Consider the following 19,300-nt stretch of genomic DNA (forward strand, 5'->3'; position numbering starts at 1 on the left):
TTTACACTATATAATTTAATACTTTAACATTCTTTCAATTGGATATCTACATCAACAACAAAATATACATTGCATTTTAATAATATATCAAGTAATAACAAAAAATTACACCATCATCATAAAAACTTAATAATAAGTATACTAATTATTTAAACAAAATTTTACCTTATTGAGCTATCGTGCACGGCCACAATGGCACAACTAGTTCTCTTCAAAGATCGAAAGCTATTAAGCTTGGGAATTAATACATTAGCGAATGGACCTCTACATAGGGTTTTCATTTTTTAATTGAAATATTTTTATTTAGGTGAAAAAAACAAATACTTACTCTTCACCTTATTTCAAATAAACATTGTATTTGTTCTTGTTCGAGCTAGCTATGCTGCATCATGTCAAACTATAGAAGAAAGATTAAGATTAGACATACCAAATCTTCTTATTTATATTTATGTGTACCAAAGAAAGATTCAGCTAGACATACCAAGTCTTCTTACTCTTCAGATCACCTTATTTCATATAAAATTTGTATTTGTTCTTGTTGTTAGAATCGCGATCTAGATCGTAGGAAAGTGCGATCCTACAATTCAATTTTAGGTAAACGATACGGATCGGATGCAGAATCGCAGAGCAAGCAAGATCGATCAGACGATCCTATTTTTCACTTGGATTAATATTGAATTGTCTAGGATCGGTCAGAATCATGTAGGATTGATCAGAAACGCGTAAGATCGGTCGGGATCGTCCGATTCTACTTTTTACTTATTAAAATGAGCCTAAAGCAATAAAAAATTCCTTTAAAACTAGAAATTACTATCCAACTACTTAAACTATAAATTTTATCATTTTGTAGCTTAAAAAATGTGTATGTATATAGCAACCTTTATATTACTAATTTTATCAATTTCATAAGATCTTACAAATTTTACGATCTGATTTTACCGATCCAATCCTACTTCCCTCACCGATTTAATATAGGATCCCAATCCTAACATCCTTGGATGCATCATATCAAACTACTCCCTCCGTTTTCTTTTGTTTTTACTTTAGAATTATGTGCAGTTATTTAGGAAAATAACAAAGTGAGTACAATTCAATCATTTTTGTCATCACAATTCATTGGGAAGATGCTAAACGTGATTATTACAGCCAAAAAATATGAAAAATAAAAGGTTGAAGAAGAGAGAAGAGAGACAAAATAATAATGAACATTGAAATTAAAAGTACAGTATCACATGCAAAATTGAGGCCAGGACAGCATGGGATATTAAATAATAAAACAAGGGTAAAGTTGTCCAAATTTTATGTCTTATGTAAAAATAAATAGGAAACCCAAAATGAAAACGTAAAAAACAAAAGGGAACAGAGGGAGTATATAAGAAAGATTCAAATTAGACATATCAAAAGTTCTTATTTTCATTTATGTGTACCAAACATTTTGTTGAGTAATTAGGTTTTGATGATTGTAAACTATGATAATTAGCTATCTAAAATGTTTGTTAAGTTATGCATATAAAGAACAAGTTATACTTGGAACAAGATACAAGTAACCCGAGCAATGACAAGTATATATATAAGGAGCTTGAGCAATATATGATAAGCAATAGAAGGAACAAGAACGACGATGAGTTATGGTTGATAAGCATAGTAATGGCTAAGGACCAAATGAAGGTAACTATGCAAATAAGCGTTTGCATAAGTTAACTTCACGAGGTAAGTATCCTATGTATACATGAGTCATGTATGTGTAGGAGTACATATGTAGCTTTAAGTTTAATTAGTTCTCTCACTTGAACTTTGTTCATAACAAACAAACTTCAATCTAATGTTCTCTTTAAGTGTTTATGTGAAGACAGTAACTGTTAGGTGAAGTCAAAGGGTTGGAACATGGAAGACTTCAAGAGGAACAAGAGATAATGAATGAACCTAAAGTAGCTTCTCTCGCGAGAACCAGAGTTCTAACAAGGAACGAACAAGCATGACAGTAAGTTCTAGTTAGGAACTTGGCTTGCAGTTCCTGAAGTGGAACATTGCCCCGAGTTCCAAAATACATCAAGACTATAAGATTCCACAGCAAGAGGTTTAGAGAAACAACATGATGACGGAGAAATAGAAGTATCTTGCTCTAGTATTCATGTAAGTATGTTGGGCATGAAAGTCTATTTGGAACAAGTCTATGGAATCAATGTAAAAACTTTAGGCAGTCAATGAAATTAGAGTTACTGACCTGTAACGAACTCATAAACTGTCAGAGTTCCGAACCTAATAGGAACTTAAGTCTGCACATCTTAAAAAGTCGGTTTTAATGATATATATCTTTACCTAGTACATGCATATCTTTCAAGGATTTGGTATTTGGTTTTACTGAATGAAGATATTTTATTTCAATTAAATCCCTTTTAGAAAAAGATAATTTTGTTTAGAAAGAATTTTAACAAAAAAGATAAGTTTTGAATAAAATCTGATTTTGTGTTATTTATATCTTGTTATTATTGACATAATTTATTCTTAACAAAAAGATATATTTTTGGAAAACTTATCTTTAGAAAATCTCTTTTTAACTTACCATTTGATAAAACTTATCTTTTATGAAAAGAATCATTCGAGTGTACTATAAATACGCTCATATGTATTCACTCATAATTGAGGCTGACGAAGTGAAGAAGTCGTGCTTAATGGTTTCATCCTTCACCACGAAGTTAAGTTAGCCATCCTGGTCAAAGTTCCTTTCAGGGTTTGGTTTCAGTTCGTCCTATTAGTTCCAATTAGATCTCGAGTGTCCAGTATATTAGTTTTATCTCTTTATTCATATATTTTTATTTAGAGTTATTCAATGAGATCTTGTAGTGGAAAGGGTTTGAGTGTATATTGTATTGGGGTGTGAGAGTTCATTAAGATCTCGTTATTGTAATGAGATATTGCAGAGTGTGAGGTTCAAGGGTGAGGCCGAGTGAGTAGTGCTCCGAGAGTACTACTGGGGATTTGAATCAAGGATTCAAGTTGAGTGAGGAACAATTACATTCCTAGTGAGTTTCGGGTAGGAACTAGGCAGCAAGTTCAAGCAGGAACTTGTGAGAAAGGTCTGATTGTAATAGGTTGTAACTAGGATTATTTTGGCCTATTATAGTGAAGTGTTTGAGTTGCAAATCCCTTGGAGGGTCAAAGTTTTACTTCCAGTTGGGCCCTGGAAGGTTTTCTCGTAAAATTTGCTTTGCATTGTCTAAGTTTCTAACATCAATTAGTTTTATATTCCGGGAAAATTAGGCACTAAGGAACATACTACAATTCACCCCCCTCTTGTAGTATATCATCCGAATAACAATTATTATCAGAGCCGGTGCTCTTGATGAACCGAACACCCCCGAGGAGCAAATCCCAGGCTAGGATGGATATCTACAAGGTATGCAGCTAAAGGATCTCAGCCTTAGAACGTTCCGAACATCACGTGAAGACCAAATCTGCTTGTAAAGCAGTAGCAATTCAGAAATGAACGTCTTAGAGGTAAGTGTCTCGTCTTTGAACTCTTTATTATATACATGTTATTATGTGTACGAGTTCCTTGCAGTATTTCTAGTTAAATCGTTGATTTCGTTTTTAAAGTTCTTAAATCAATTTTGTGTAACCTCAAATCTGTTTTGGAGTGTATTTGAAAAACATTATTCAGATTTACAAAGTGATTTATTATTAAAGAATTAGTTTACTAGAAATAATTCATGGAACTTATTGTGTAGAATTATGCATAGTTGGTCTCTTGGAACCTGGATTAACCTTGAATGGGAACTTATTTCGTTAGGCAAGGTAATGAATGTATATATTGAACATTTGCCAAAGAATGATTCTATCATGTGTCTTTATTATTGTGAATATATATTATCTAGATGCATGATGTTTATTGTTAGTAAAGATAGTTGGTTGAATCGTAGTTATTTCAATTATGGATTATTGATGTCTATTACTAACAAGAAGGAACCCAATATGTATTGGGTAACCAAAGCCAAAAGGTGACTAATTTTTCAGGCTTTGTGAGTGGGGACAACCTATTAATAACGATGATACTCTGATCGTCTGTATATTAAGAAATATACGCAAGTTCCTATCACAAAAAAGTCTTTATAAGAGGTTTGTAGTAGGTGAAATTTTAGTACTGGTAAATATATAAGTTGCCTTTACATGCCTCTATAAAACTTGGTCATTTATATTTAGTATACATTAATCCTTCACAAATTCCTATGAAAATTCAATTCCATGTTTTCAATGTTTACTTGTAAACGGATGTAAAAGAGAAGTTGTTTTGAATTTATAATATATACTATAATAAATTAATTTTTCTTCTAGTTTTGTGCTAGTTATTAATGATTGTTTTGTAGGTTTAACCATTGAGATAAATCGGTGCATAAGAGATTGTTCCATTAAGGAACTCGATGCTTAAACTAGTTGGAACTTGGTGAACTTGGAATGTTAAAAGGAATTAGTGATACAGGAACAACAAAGCTTCTATATCAAGGTGATGTAGGAGTTAAACGTATAAGTTCCAAAAAGGGAGTATTTCTTACAGGAAATCTATGCGCCAATACTTTTTATGCTTTTGGGTTTTTCTATCTCTTCTGACTAACCTACTAACCTTTTGAAAGCACGAAAGGAATTATTTTTTGTTTTGAATTTTCAGGTTATATCTTTGAATAAAAATATAAGGAACTTTGACAAGGTTTTGAAGAATTTGAGATTAAATCAACACGTTCTTTTACTAAAGATACAATGGATGAAAAGACCAAAGGAAAATGTTCCAACTTGATCTTAATAGGAACATAAAGAGTAGAAGGTTCCTAGTAGGAGGGAACAACTCGTAGTTTCTCAACAACGAGGTTCCAAAGGCATGATGAAAGTCAAATCTCAATATCTCCTACTAGAATTGTTTTATAAATTAAAGATAACTTCTTCAATAAAAAATTGGAAATGTCACAAATAAAGGGAATCAAAAAAGGAACACAACATTTGTGGATCTCAAGTTGGTTCCTAACAACAACTTGACTTTTCTAGGTTTTACTGAAGATGAAATACTTCTATGTTTCAAACCTTAAACATGTTAATCTTTTCATGCTTAATAAACCTAGTAGGAACTGGATAATAGGTATACGTATACATAAGTTCCAAACAGGTTAATATCAAGAAGCATGAGAATCAAAACATGTTATATTCTCTTTCTACATGAGAAAGATGGTAAGCAACACTAACCTATTGAATCTTAGTGATATGGATTTGTTTACCATAGGATATTTAGAGACTAATTGAAAGAGATGTCTTGTTTATAATTAATGTATGTAAAGGTACGTTTGGTTATTTTCCTTTATAGAAAAGATAAAGTAGTTGTTGATGTTATATTCTTTTTTATGTTGGGATAGTTAGATAAGTTTTCATTAATTATGAAATTAAAGATATAACCATGGAACTTGTTCCAGTCATGTTTGATGATTCTTGAAGGAACACAGGATTGACAACAAGTTTCCAACTTGGAATCTTGGAAGACACGATGATAACAATGTATATACTAATTGTAATACCCCTCATGATTGCTTTAAAGGTACTTAATATACTACTCATACCAACAAGATGCATCTTTTTTTTTAAGGAGCTCATATGCCAAGATATTTCTCTGTTAAGCGTGCTTGGCTGGGAGTAGTCTTAGGATGGGTGACCTCTTGGGAAGTTTTCCCGGGGTGCGCATGAGTGAGGATAAAATGCGCCGAAAAAACTTGAGTTGGTCTGTGAAGACAGTTGTTGGCCCTTGATGCGCATTTCGTGACAATAGGCCCAACCCTGATTTGGGGTCGGGGTGTTACACTAATGGTCTTTGCAAGAACTTTGGAATATTTTTCAATACCTCTTGCTACATCATCAACATGGAAACCATATATCTTTAATTAACAAGACAGCCTAAGTTCCGGTTAGGGAAGTTTGATGATAGAAGTGACAAGGCAATTTTCTCATAAACGCCTAAAATAGTGAAACATAAAGAGTTTACAATATAATGCTTAATGTGCAATAAGTGAACATATTTTCTTTTGAGATTTACATGTTTGTACCCATCAAACAGGTTAAAGATAAAAGATGAACTCGCAAGTTCTTGTAGAACTAGTTGAGTTCCTAATGAAGATATATATGTCACTAAGAATAACAGCAAGGGCTAGCTATGTCACTTTTTGTTGAGGAACTTATAAATAAGAATCAAATTCCAAATCATGCAACAAAGTTCAATAAAATCAATATTAAGAAAGCAAGTTCCAACGAGCTTCCAAAGGTGAGATAATATCTATTCCAACCAGCAAAATATCAACTAAATAAGGAACTATAGTGTCGTCCATGCATATATTGAATCAATTGAAGATGCAGGTTGAATGTTAGATATGCAAGAGGACTGAATGAGCTTAAAAGGAAGGAGTATGTCATATCCTAAATCTATTTTAGAACACCTAAAAGGGTTAGAGGTTAAAAAGGGTGTTCTGGAAATTTTTTATTGAGTGAGGCACATGAAAGGAACAAGCCCAGGTTCTTAAAGGAAATAACCAATATAAAGGTATGTATTGTTTTTAAGGAACTTATTACTCATGTAGCTAGACTTGAAGGTAATTGTATATTAATTTATCTTGCTATTTATATCGTATTAGAGTTGTACCACATTGATGTCTTGCATGCCTTGTATATGACTTTTTTGTTATAAATGTCTATGTGGAACATACTCTAGGATAGAATGCTATCCAAGTTCCTTCTTGAATATTGTCCTTAAAAATTGTTAATTTTTGTTTTCAAGATGAACTAACTTATCAGTTGTGCTTACTTATATTGAAAATATTTCTAGTACAACTAATGAGCCATTATACATTGGTATTTTCTAAATCTATGATGAGAAAATGTATTTATATGCATTAACCACTTAAAATGGAACTTGAGTAAGAAGTGGAAGTTCATATTAGATTCGAGATCATATAGGAACAAAACTATCACTTCAAGAACTCTCGTGTATGCCATCATAATCAACTAATGTTTCAAAGTTATATCCTTACATGGCAAAGACGGCATAAGGTATGAGTTCCTATTCACATTATGTCATTATATATGAGTTAAACTGATAAATTTTTAGTATGAATGTAATATGTGAATTTGTGAATTAATTCTCTTATGCTTTTGTCTTGGCTTTTCATATTCTTGTGAATTGCTTAATGGAACAAGACTTGATAAAACATAACATGAGTACAAAGTATTATTTCCCTTAAGTTATGTCAAGTCAGGGTTCCTATGCATGAAGTATGTACACTTAATGTTAATGTGTCACACTTAATTTATGTATTGTAAATGACATACTCACTTGCTTAAGAGTATTAGAGGTCTCATAATAGAACTATGGGTGCTGTCAAACACGAAGTTCCTAAGTTGCCAAAGGAACAATGGAAAAAACTTCGATGGAACAAGACAGGTAAGTTCCCAGACCATTTGTACCTCACTTGCTTAAAATTTCAGAGGGAACTAACCTATCTTTTTGCCAACTTTCAAGCATCCACACCATATATCTTCGAATGCAGCATTACTCTATAACTTTTAGTTGTGTGTCCGTGTTGCATTATAATTGTTTTATATTTCCATTACTTCAAAGTCCTATCCACCATATTTCCTTCTCTTTTCATATATTCCTAGCTACTTTGTATTCTTAATTCCCATATACTCCAAGTTTATTCATCATCTTTTTATGGTTCGATGAAACGTGAAGAATGGTGATTACATGTTGAGGGGGAAGTTGAAGAAAAAGTAAGAAGTAAGCATTCTTAAAATGTTTAAGAGAGGAAAGAAACTCGGGGGAAATAGGTAGGAACCAAGAAACCAAAATGGTTCATATCTAGTTGTGGAACTCAGGTGTATGAGTAAGTATTATCTTCATTGGTTATAATGTCTTATGCAAGAAAAGCGAAATCATTGTAATGATAGTTATGATACCCTTTCCCAAAAAAAAAAAAATAGAAAACAAAAAAAGAAGAAAAGAGGGTGATCAAATATATAATTTCCTTGATATCTATATATTAAGAATATTGAATGTTTTGATGTCTAATACTCATATACTTGGCAAGGTAGTAAAGGAACAACAATAAACGTTGAAGAAACTTGACTATAAAGCTGAAATCTATTCAAGTTCCGGTGAGCAGAATGTTCCTCTAAGAAAGTTGGTGGTTGAAGTAAAGGGAACTTGGTTATCAAATAGCAAGATGAATATGTGTTGTACTTAGCAAAAGGTTCAAGAGTATGAGGTGAAGAAAAAATGTAGAGAACCTCATGTTCCCTGTACCCATTTTGTTCCATATGCTTCTTTCTTCATCATTTGAGATTGTGTTTTCATTTGCCTATTCATGCAATCCATTTCTAACTTTTATCCCTAATCTTTACTTGATTTTTAAATTTGTTAAGTTCAATTAAGGGTTTTGAAGTTGGGCCTTTAGACTGTGAGTTGGAATCTAGTGTGGAACCAGCATTCTTGCTTGAAAAGTGAGTACCTTGAGGCTTTTAGAAACAACAAGTTTTTAACCATTATATGTTTACTTATTATATGGTGGTAGGTGTGACATATGATGTAACACCCCCAAATTACTCTCTATAATAATAATAATAACGCAACTCTAGGGAATAACTTGGGGATATTACCGCCACGTGATTACGTAAGTGTAGACACCTGATTGTGTTTCCCTAAAAACCAAACCCAGTGATGAGTACCTTTCATGTCTTTTATTAACGAGTTCGGTAAAGAGTTGAAGAGTCTTGTGAAGTTTCCTTAAACCTTGACCATATTCTAACCTTACCTAAAATGTTTTAATCCAAAATCATTTATTTCGTGTCCTTAAAATCATTCATTTCGTGTCCAACTCATAAAAACGTCCAAACCATATTAGTTTGGTCCATAGTCCTCGTTCAATTATTATTTAGTTGGATAGGGCTTGAGAAAAGAGCTTTCCAACGATATATTATAAACCCAAATCCAACTTATAATGAATAAGTTATGACCAAAATACTAAACCGAGCCCGAACCAAGTCTTACCTACGGCCCAATGATCTTGTGGAAGGTCCAATTACCTTAATCCCATTCCCAAACCAATTAGGCTTTATTATAAGCTTCTAGAATCCTCTAGAAGGTTGTTTTCAATCCTAAATTCGTTAGGATTTATTATGAGCTTCTAGAATCCTCTACAAGGTTCTAATTTATCCTGTTTTCGAAAGATAAAGATTTAAGAATTTGATATTGAATAAAACACCTTTTTTTTTATGATCCTAATCCCGGTCAAAATAGAATACGTACGGATATTTGGTTAACTCAATCCGATTGGAAATCAAACTTCGTACGGGTTATTATCTTTCCAAAACCATTGCAGAACGACAAAACCATCACACCGTGATCGACCTGTTGCGCCGCGATAAACCTGTTGCGCCGCGATAAACCTGTCGCGCCGTGATGTGACTAGTCTTAGTCCAATTTGAATTCTGACTCTTTTCTGATGCTTCGACTCTCTTTTTTTCCCTGTAAATAGAGGTCGTATCACCCCATTTTCAATCACCAACAATCATCATCAATACCCTTTCTAATATTCTCTCTCTCTCTTGATTTCTCATGTTCTTAGCCTAGCCTAAACACATTCTAAACACATTCTTGATACTTTCCCCAATCAAACACCATACCTCCCTTGCGAGATTCGAATACTCCTAGCCATCCTCAACGTTGCCTTCGACCTCGACGTGAAAGGTTTATAGTTCTGAGGGTTTGGTCCTAAATCTATATTTCAATTCATATTTGATTTATTTATTCTATTTAATTTTTCTTGAAGTTACTAACGTGTTTATTATTTTAATAGCAAGAAGGGAAGAACATCAACATAAGTAATTCAATTACTTAATCCTTGATTTTGGAGTAAGAAATCATGTTTAGAATATTATTTTAAATTCTAGTATCATGTTAAGATGTTTTGATTGATAATATCATGTTTAGGATAATGCTTTGACTATGATTTTTATTAGTGACATGCTAGGATTTGTTACTAATCCGTTTAGTATCATGCCTAGGATCTTACTAACGATATTTTGATAATATTTTGATGATATAATTATGATGATGATTGTTGTGTCAATTATACGTTGCTTGATTATTCATGATTTATTGTTATTGCTTGATCACGCCCCTTTTTGCAGGTTTAAAGGGAATTTGTACTTGAAATCACGCCTAATAAGATAACTAATAATTTGATTTAGGCTAATATGACTTTAATTCAAGTGATCACCAATATTAGATTTGATTGTGCATTAATAATCAACCAACGTAGATTAAACAGGTTAGGGTTAATTTGATGTATGTATGTTGATCGGAAAGCGCACATGAATATCATAAGAATTAAGTAGAGGCTGATTTAGGGCGGGTTCAATCTTTTTTAGGTTGGATTTGTACTATCATCCCCGAATAGCCAGTCATGGTTCCGGACCACTATGGAGTTAGCGATCTCCGTGATCGTGAATGGGGTGTAACCTTCGCACCTATGAACGGTTTACAAGTTCCTAAAAACTTGGTGGCGACTCTTTTATCACTAGCTTCCTTCCCTTGGAGAGCTGCCATGCCTAAAAGCATGAACTACAGTGGGGCTCAAAAGGTTGAGTTTGAAAAATTCCCTACAGTAAGGCTTAACAGAAACTTGCAGCGGAAAAAACTACATCATTTATTATTAATAATAATAGTAGTTCAAAACATTTCCGAATTAATTATAACGCTTATACTAGGTTTCCACATAAATTGAACTAGGTGATCACCGCCCATCGTCCCCAATGCAACATTTAATTCACGTTGTCCGGTCACCATCACGTAACTACTCATCATTAATGATGAGTAGGGCCAAACCAAAACAAAACAGAAATACATATTAGCCAAATTGCTAAGTACATACAAATGTTAGACAGGTAAATAGATTTAATTACTCAAACATGCTTTCGAAAAGTCCTACTTTAACTCATCATAATCTATTCAAACCACTTGTGAATAGAAATTCTCATACTAAAACGTATCAATTTTCGAAATGAATAACTTTCCAAAGATATTTCCGAATAGAATACGGATTCAATCCTCATTTTCGTAAATCATTTTCCCACCTAAGTGTGCACACCCCCCAAACTAGTAGCTCCTTACATAGTGCTATCAAGGGGAAAGACTAGATCATACACAACCCATAGTCTTCAATTTTATCTCCGCATAGTGGGAGTTATAAATCCAAAGATTCAATGAATAAATCCGATAAATAACTTTCCAATATCCCATACACGGGAATAAATCTCCTTTAATTTCCAAACAACTTGAAGATCGATGTAAGACTATAAACAACATTATAAAACATTTGAACATTTCGAATAGTAATTAAAACATGCTTCAACAAAATATAGTTCATAATCATTCAAACATGGTTCAAGATCACTAAGCATGTAAATTGCATTTGCATATAAGAATTACTTTATAAAAGATCTATCCACTTGTACGTACCTCGATCCTTGCAAACAAGCACGACGTTCCTAATTACGAACTCAAAATTCCTACTACAATAAACACAAGTTCCTAGTCAAAAACTCTTCAACCCATAAACACGAGTACGTAAAATATAGACCCTTGACTTAGTTGTGCACGAGCAATTTATTTTAACTCTTGAAAAATTAATACTTATACTTTCAAGTTCAAGAAACCTTTTAACATTAAGAGAGTTAGCAATGATAATAATAATAATAATAATAATAATAATAATAATAATAATAATAATAATAAGAGAAAATAGTAGTAGTACGTATAAGTATGTAGGAGTAGACTTAGCCAGTAGTATTAATAGTAGTAGTTGTAAACTTGTAAAAGCTCTCAATATGGTACCATAAAATGCAACAAGGTAATAGTATATGTAGGAATAAACTAATGGTAGTAGTAATAAGTTAAGATGGAAATGAAAAGCTTAAGAAGATTTTTGTGTGTGTGTGTGTGTGTTTGGGACTTACGGCGGCAGCAACAAGCAGGGACCACCTTTGGTGGTCGGTAGCCTCCGCAGCAGGTGGTGGCAGGGTGGCAGTGTCGTGGTGGTTGGGCGGCAAGCCTGTAGTACGATGGTGCTCGTGGCAAGGCTCACGGCCAAATGAAAGAAATATGGGGAAGGAAGGAGAATAGGGAGAGAAGTTAGCTTGGAGGAAGGAAGATGGAGTAAGAATGTCTTACTTCCATGGCTATTTATAGTCTCCAAATGGTACTATTTCAACCACCATCATCAATGTAGGGAGTAAGCTTTTCTTGACTTTGACTATGGAAGAATAAGTAGATGGGTGGTAATTGGGTAGTAGTGTAAAATAAGGAGACTTTGATTTTTATTTTGGAGGAAGAATTAGATTGGTAGTAGTTGGTTAATTTGACTCGGAAACAAGTATTTGACTCGGGATTTCGGGCATAGTACTAAACGTTAAAAATTCGATTTTTGGGTACAACAAATTTAACCTGACTCGTATAATTAAATCCTTTATAAAGCATAATTATAAAATTGTCTTCGTAAATCACATGTTGACTTAAATAAATATTTATGTATAATATTAAAATTTAATATTTAAAGTAATTCGGAAAAATCCATAGTTAATAATTAGTAAATGGCTAAAAATACGGGGTATTACATATGATTTTACGTGTGTGTAATTTACATAAAACAAATGTGTGGAACAATACCCTTTTTGATAATGACAAAAGGGGGAAGAATATGTATGATGCTTATGGTATGCAGTATTTAAGAGTAAAATTCTTATATATGCATTATGGTCTTTAATAGTATACATATTGACAATGATGTGTATTGCTAGTTCCTTACTATGTGAATTTCCTTTGTATGTTTCTACCTTATTCTAATGTTATTTCCTTGTAGACCTAAGGGGAAATATATGAACGATGATTTATCATTTAATGTGTGATAACCATCATTAGTTTGACATCATTAAAAAGGGAAAAATTGTTGAGTAATTAGGTTTTGATGATTGTAAACTAATGATGATTATCTATCTAGCGTGTTTGTTAAGCTATGCATAAAAAGAACAAGTTATGCTTGGAACAAGATACAAGGAACTCGAGCAATGGCAAGTGTATATATATATATATATATATATATATAAGGAGTTTGAGCAATATATAATAAGCAACATAAGGATCAAGAACCGTGATGAGTTATGGTTGATAAGAATAGTGATGGCTAAGGACCACATGAAGGTAACTATGTAAATAAGTGTTTGCATAAGTTAACTTCATGAGGTAATTATCCTATGTATACATGAGTCATGTATGTGTAGGAGTACATATGTAGCTTTAAGTTTAATTAGTTCTTTCACTTGAAGTTTGTTTATTTATAACAAACAAATTTCAATCTAATGTTCTCTTTACGTGTTTATGTGAAGACGGGAACTAACTAAGGTGAAGTCAAAGGGTTGGAACATAGAAGACTTAAAGAGGAACAAGAGAGAATGAATGAACACAAAGTAGGTTCTCACGCGAGAACCAAAACCATGAAGGAACCTGAAGGTATTCTCCAACGAGATCCAAATGAACTTTTGGCAGGCTTTTCCCAAGAGTCGGAGCGTGTTCCCTAACAGGTAAACGATGGACAACTCCCTAACAGGAGTGCAAGTGACACCAAGTTCCAGTTTGGAACCTGGTCTGTGAGTTCCAACAAGGAATGAACAAGAGTGACATCAAGTTCTAGTTAGGAACTTGGCCTGCGGTTCCAGAAGTGGAACATTGCCCCGAGTTCCAAAATATATCAAGACTACAAGATTCCATAACAAGAGTTTTACAGAAACAACATGAAGACGGAGAAAATAGAAATATATTGCTCTAGGATTCATGTAAGTATGTTAGGCATGAAAGTCTGTTTGAAACAAGTCTATCGAACCAAAGTGAAACTCTAGACTGTCAATGAAATTAGAGTTACTGACCTGTCACGAACTCAGAGACTTTCAGAGTTCAGAACCTAATAGGAACTAAGTATGCACGTCTTAAAAAGTCAGTTTTAATGATATATATATATATATCTCTTTACCTAGTACGTGCATATCTTTTAGGGATTTGGTTTTACTGAATAAAGATATTTATCTTATAATAAATCCCTTTTGGAAAAAGATAAGTTTGTTTAGAAAGTATTTTAACTAAAAAGATATGTTTTGAATAAAATCTAATTTTATGTTAATTATATCTTATTATTATTGACAGAATTTGTTCTTAACAAAAAAATATATTTTCAAAAAACTTATCTTTAGAAAATATCTTTTAAACTTACCATTTGTTAAAACTTATCTTTTATGAAAAGAATCATTCGAATGTGCTATAAATATGCTCATATGTATTCATTCAAAATTGAGGTTAAAGAAGCGAAGAGGTCGTGCTTAATGATTTCATCTTTGACCACGAAACTAAGTCAGCCCACTTGGTTAAAGTTCCTGTCATGGTTTGGTTTCAGTTCATCCACTTAGTTCCAGATAGATCTCGAGTGTCCAGTATATTAGTTTTATCTCTGTATTCATATATCTGTATTTAGAGTTATTCAGTGAGATCTTATAATGGGAAAAGGGTTTGAGTGTATTTTTTATTGGGGTGTGAGAGTTCATGAGGATTCTCGTTATTGTAATTGAGATATTGCAGAGTGTGAGCTTCAAGGGTGAGGCCGAGTGAGTAGTGCTCCGGGGGTACCACTGGCGACTTGAATTAGGGATTCAAGTTGAGTGAGGAAAAGCTACGTTCCTGGTGAGTTCTGAGTAGGAACTAGGTAGCAAGTTCAGGCAGAAACATGTGAGAAAGGTCTGATTCTCATAGGTTGTAACTAGGATTGTTTTGGCCTATTATAGTGAAGTGTTTGAGTTGGAACTCCCTTGGAAGGTCGAGGTTCTACTTCCAGTTGGGCCTTAGAAGATTTCCTCGTAAAATCCGCTTTGCATTGTCTAAGTTCCTAACAGCAATCAATTTTATATTCCACGAAAATTAGGCACTAAGGAATATACTGCAATTCATCCCCCCCCCCCCCCTTGTAGTATATCATTCAAATAACACATTTCAATTGAGTATCAATAAAAATTAAGAGAAAATGCTAAAAGTAATACAACCTTTAACCCGTTCTTTTTAAATAAACAACCTTTGGATTATACATGAATATTACAACCTTTGGGGGTCTCAATTTTAAATAAGACAAAAAACTTGTAATCTGTTAAACTAGTAGCTCAGTACACGTGACGTCATGCAATTGGTCTAAATATTAAATTTTGTAAGAAAATAAATAATTATAGATTTTTAATTTTTGATAAAAATTGTTTAACATTTAATTAACTTCTAATTAAGTATTAATTGTGATTTATCTTTTAACAAATTAAAAAAAAAAAAAAAATAACCAGGCACCACTTTCCCTACCACGCAGCCACCTTCTCTCCCCCTCCCACACACCAACCCTCCCTAGCATCGGTCGGCCACCGCCTAGCTTCCCCGCCGCTGGCCGACCCACCCTCTCCGTTTCCCCTTTCCCCCGTCGTGCCACCCCAGCCAGTGAAGCCAAACCCTAACCAAAAAATTTGTTTGATTTTTTTTTTTGGTGATTTTGAAGTTTAATTCAAGATTGTTTTGTTTGATTTAAAATTTTGATTGTTTTTGATCGATTTTGATTAGGGAGAGGAATTGATTGAATTTTTTTTTTTGGTTTGTAGGAGTTCATAATTGATAAATTGGTTGAATATGTTTTTTGGTTAGGGTTTGGCAGCTTCGCTATAGTGGCACGACGGGGTAAGGGGGAAAGGGAGTGGGTGGGTCAGCCGACGGTGGGGAAATTGGGCGCCGACCGACCGGCGCTGGGAAGGGCTGATGCAGGGAAGTATAATGGTACATTAAAAGTACCACTGTAACAATAAAAAATCACAAAAATTAAGTAAAGATACCAATTAGCCCTCCTATATGCATCCCAAACAAATACCAGCTATGCGCCTAGTTGCACTCTATATTTTTTATGATCATTCTCTAGGACAAAGAGTACTAGAGTAGGTGCTTTAATTTTCGACGGTTGAAATGCAATAGTGTAGATAGAAAAGACTCAAAACAACCTAACTTCAGTTACAAAATTTCAAGCATATGCCCTTTTTCTTTAATTTATTTATATGATAAAGATTCAACAAGATGGATCAAATGGAAATCATCCCAAGGACAATAACAAGTCGCTACACCGTCTCTTAAAATAATCTGATTCAATTAGTTATATTTTACGTATTTGTTACATTCATGTTTTATGACTTCTTAGTAATTAGGGATGAGCAAAAAATCAAGGTACCCTAATTTGGAATTGAAACCTGTTTGAAACTGCAAGTTTTGGAACTGGAATCTGGATAAGAGGTTCCGATTTCGGGTAGTAAAATTGAGAACCTGTTACAACAGGTCCCGGTTCAGGTTCTCAATTTTTTAGAACCGAAACCTGTAGGGTACTCTATAACTGGATAAAAGAGTTCATTTAAATTCAAATTATACACCAATTCTAATCTATTTTTTAAATAATATATATATAAATAACAATTATAAATATATATGTATTAAATTTGTTAAACAACTACTATTAGTTTGTTTTATTTGCGAGTTGTAAACATTAAAAATTAGTGACCATCCAGTGTTTTTATAAAAAAATTTACAAAAAGTTATTAAGTATATTAAATGACAGGGTACCCTGAATCAGAACCTCCGGTTCCGGTTCTGGTTCCTAATTTTCAGGAACCTGTTCAACAAGTTTCGGTTCCGCTTCCCATTTTGAGGAACATATTGCAACAGGTTTTGGTTCCGGTTCCCGGAAGTTGAACTAGGTACCCTGTTATGCTCACCCCTATTAATAGTAATACTGGTTTATACTTACAAAAAACATGCTTACCTCCGTTTTATTTTAGTTGACACGTATTTCTTTTTAGAAAATTTATTTTTAGTTGACACGTTTCCTTTTTGGGTAAGTTTTATACTTTGCATACTAGTCTACCCCACTTGCTTTATCATTCTCTCTCATTCTCTTTCTTCTCCTTAATATGTATGTCTAAATTAAACGCGTCAAATATATTGGAACGGAGGAAGTATAAAAAAAAAATCATTACATCAATCCAATAAAATTTTAACTAATTTATCATGGAAAAGAAAATTATTAAAGCAAGAATTTATTTATTTATTTATTTTTTTTTTTTTTTTTTTTTTTGAGGAGTGATTCAACTATTTAATAATTGAACCAAAAGTGCATGAACTTTTTTTTTATGACAACAATCACCTAACAATATTTTCTTGCAAATGAACTAACCATATGGGTCAAATATGTAAGCTTTAAGATTTGATTAACACAGCGATATTTTAATTATTTTCCTGATTTGAAAAAAAACAACCCATTTATGTAATTAAGTCGAGGGCAAAAGGAGAGGTTCCGAACATAGTTCTATCAATTTTAACATTAACATGATATATAATACTTGACCTGAACTCAAACCTGACCTAATTTGATTGTCTAGCTAGGATGTCCTACACAAATAAAACATGTAACTTAGAGGAAAGGGGAAGTAGGACGGATATATATAGATATATAAAAGAAAGAGGAAGAGAGAGATATATGTAATAAAGTGAAAACCTGATATTGGCACGGCTCAATCAAATTAGAAGGACCCAACTAAGCCAGAACACTTGGATGCTTTAACTTGATTGAGCCATTCCAACATCTTCACCCTAGCTAATCTTGACTTACCATACAATTGAAACGATAATCCTTACACAACCATGCGTCCGTGCATAACCATGTCAAACTTTAATTTAAAGGGAGAAGGGATAATAATAAATCTTGAGCAAAAATTTGAGATGAGTTGTTAGTTATGTTTAGTAAACTTATTTAAGAGATATAATGAATGAATTGGAGGGTTAGTAGTGGGAGATAAGAGTGGTTGAGATGTCTAGATCTTAAATAAGCCTTTTCACTTAAAAAATATGGGAAAATCTAGTTAATTATTGTTTGGTCTTCCACTCCTAATTTTCATGACATAAAAATACCAACGTATTGGATGATGCAATATCACCAAAGATTGCATAATTTTGAAGGTTGTTCCTTCTCACTCTTATAATGTTTGTTCTAAATTATCTAATTCATCTGATCTTCTCTCTTTTTGATGTACTTAATTCTTAAATTATTACATTCCTACAAATAATCACTGTACTTGTCTCACAGCTAATACTTAATTTCATTTTGGAAGAGCTAATAATTTATAACTTGGTTTCAAGGCTGTTTGCAATTAGGTGTTTAAACAATGATACATGTAGCATATAAAAGCAATAATTTATTATTGAAATTATTGTAAGGATCAATTGAAGAATGTATGATAAAAAATTACATGTTGATTGGTGTAATGAATGTTTGATTTATGATTTATCTTCAGTTTAATTCCTTACATGTAGCCCTATCATGTTCTTTATAAAACCAAACATAATTGTTAATTATTTATTGCGTGCTATCCTAATAATTTTGTAATACTCTATCTGATTCTAAATGCTCTTCCTATTTTGACTAAGCACATTTGTCAATAAATTATTAGTTTGAGCGTAAATATCCATAGTCACATTAGTTAAATAAATAAATAAATAAAAATACACATCTTATTATTATCGATAAACTACTCATTGAGAATCAATAAAGACCCAATATAATGAACTATGTTATACTTAGTATTTATATACTGAGATCAGAGTAAAGTCTAAAGATTTGAATTCTCAATCTTATCTTGATGTGCAAAGTCTTAGTAAGGCCATCTTAAATGTCGTTTTGGAGGTCTTGTGCTATCAATAAAACCAGAGGCCTCAATATTGAAGCATGCACATTTGATGAAAAAAAAAAAAAAAAGGTTATGTAAGAAATAATATTATTACATAATCGTGATATGATATCATAATTAGTTTAGTTTATGTTTAGTGTTAGAGGACCATCTCAACCAAAAGTTTAAGCTGATGGTTAAGGCCTAGAATATGTTTTATACTCTATCATTTAGTTTTTTTTTTTTTTTTTTTTTTGTTTAGCTAAAGGTAATACAAAATGAATATGAATTTTTATAATTAATGGCTACATGATTACACTATATCAAAAGTGGTATAATCATCTCTTTCAAAAAACAAAAACAAAAAACAAAAAAACAAAAAAAATTGTTATAATCATCTATACAAATAGTTCTAGCCAATCTATTGTCTAGTAGGATTTACATAGGC

General features: G+C 32.7%; 1 long non-coding RNA gene across 3 annotated transcripts; it reads right to left on the minus strand.

Annotated features, from left to right (window-relative positions):
* Positions 1–10,707: 10,707 nt before the first annotated feature.
* Positions 10,708–18,042, minus strand: LOC110739695. 3 transcript variants are annotated; one of them, XR_002514871.1, is made up of 3 exons: positions 17,799–18,042; positions 11,543–11,592; positions 10,708–10,877 (listed from the first exon to the last, which is right to left on the minus strand). It is a non-coding gene; the product is annotated as an uncharacterized LOC110739695 (long non-coding RNA). The 3 variants fall into 3 exon arrangements; XR_002514869.1 differs by having other exon boundaries at positions 11,543–11,595; XR_002514870.1 differs by lacking the exon at positions 17,799–18,042 and adding an exon at positions 12,040–14,129 and having other exon boundaries at positions 11,543–11,595.
* Between the last annotated feature and the right edge of the window lie 1,258 nt (positions 18,043–19,300).

The sequence above is a fragment of the Chenopodium quinoa genome, unplaced genomic scaffold (genome assembly GCF_001683475.1).
Source record: "Chenopodium quinoa cultivar QQ74 unplaced genomic scaffold, ASM168347v1, whole genome shotgun sequence".
Classification (NCBI taxonomy): Eukaryota; Viridiplantae; Streptophyta; class Magnoliopsida; order Caryophyllales; family Amaranthaceae; genus Chenopodium; species Chenopodium quinoa.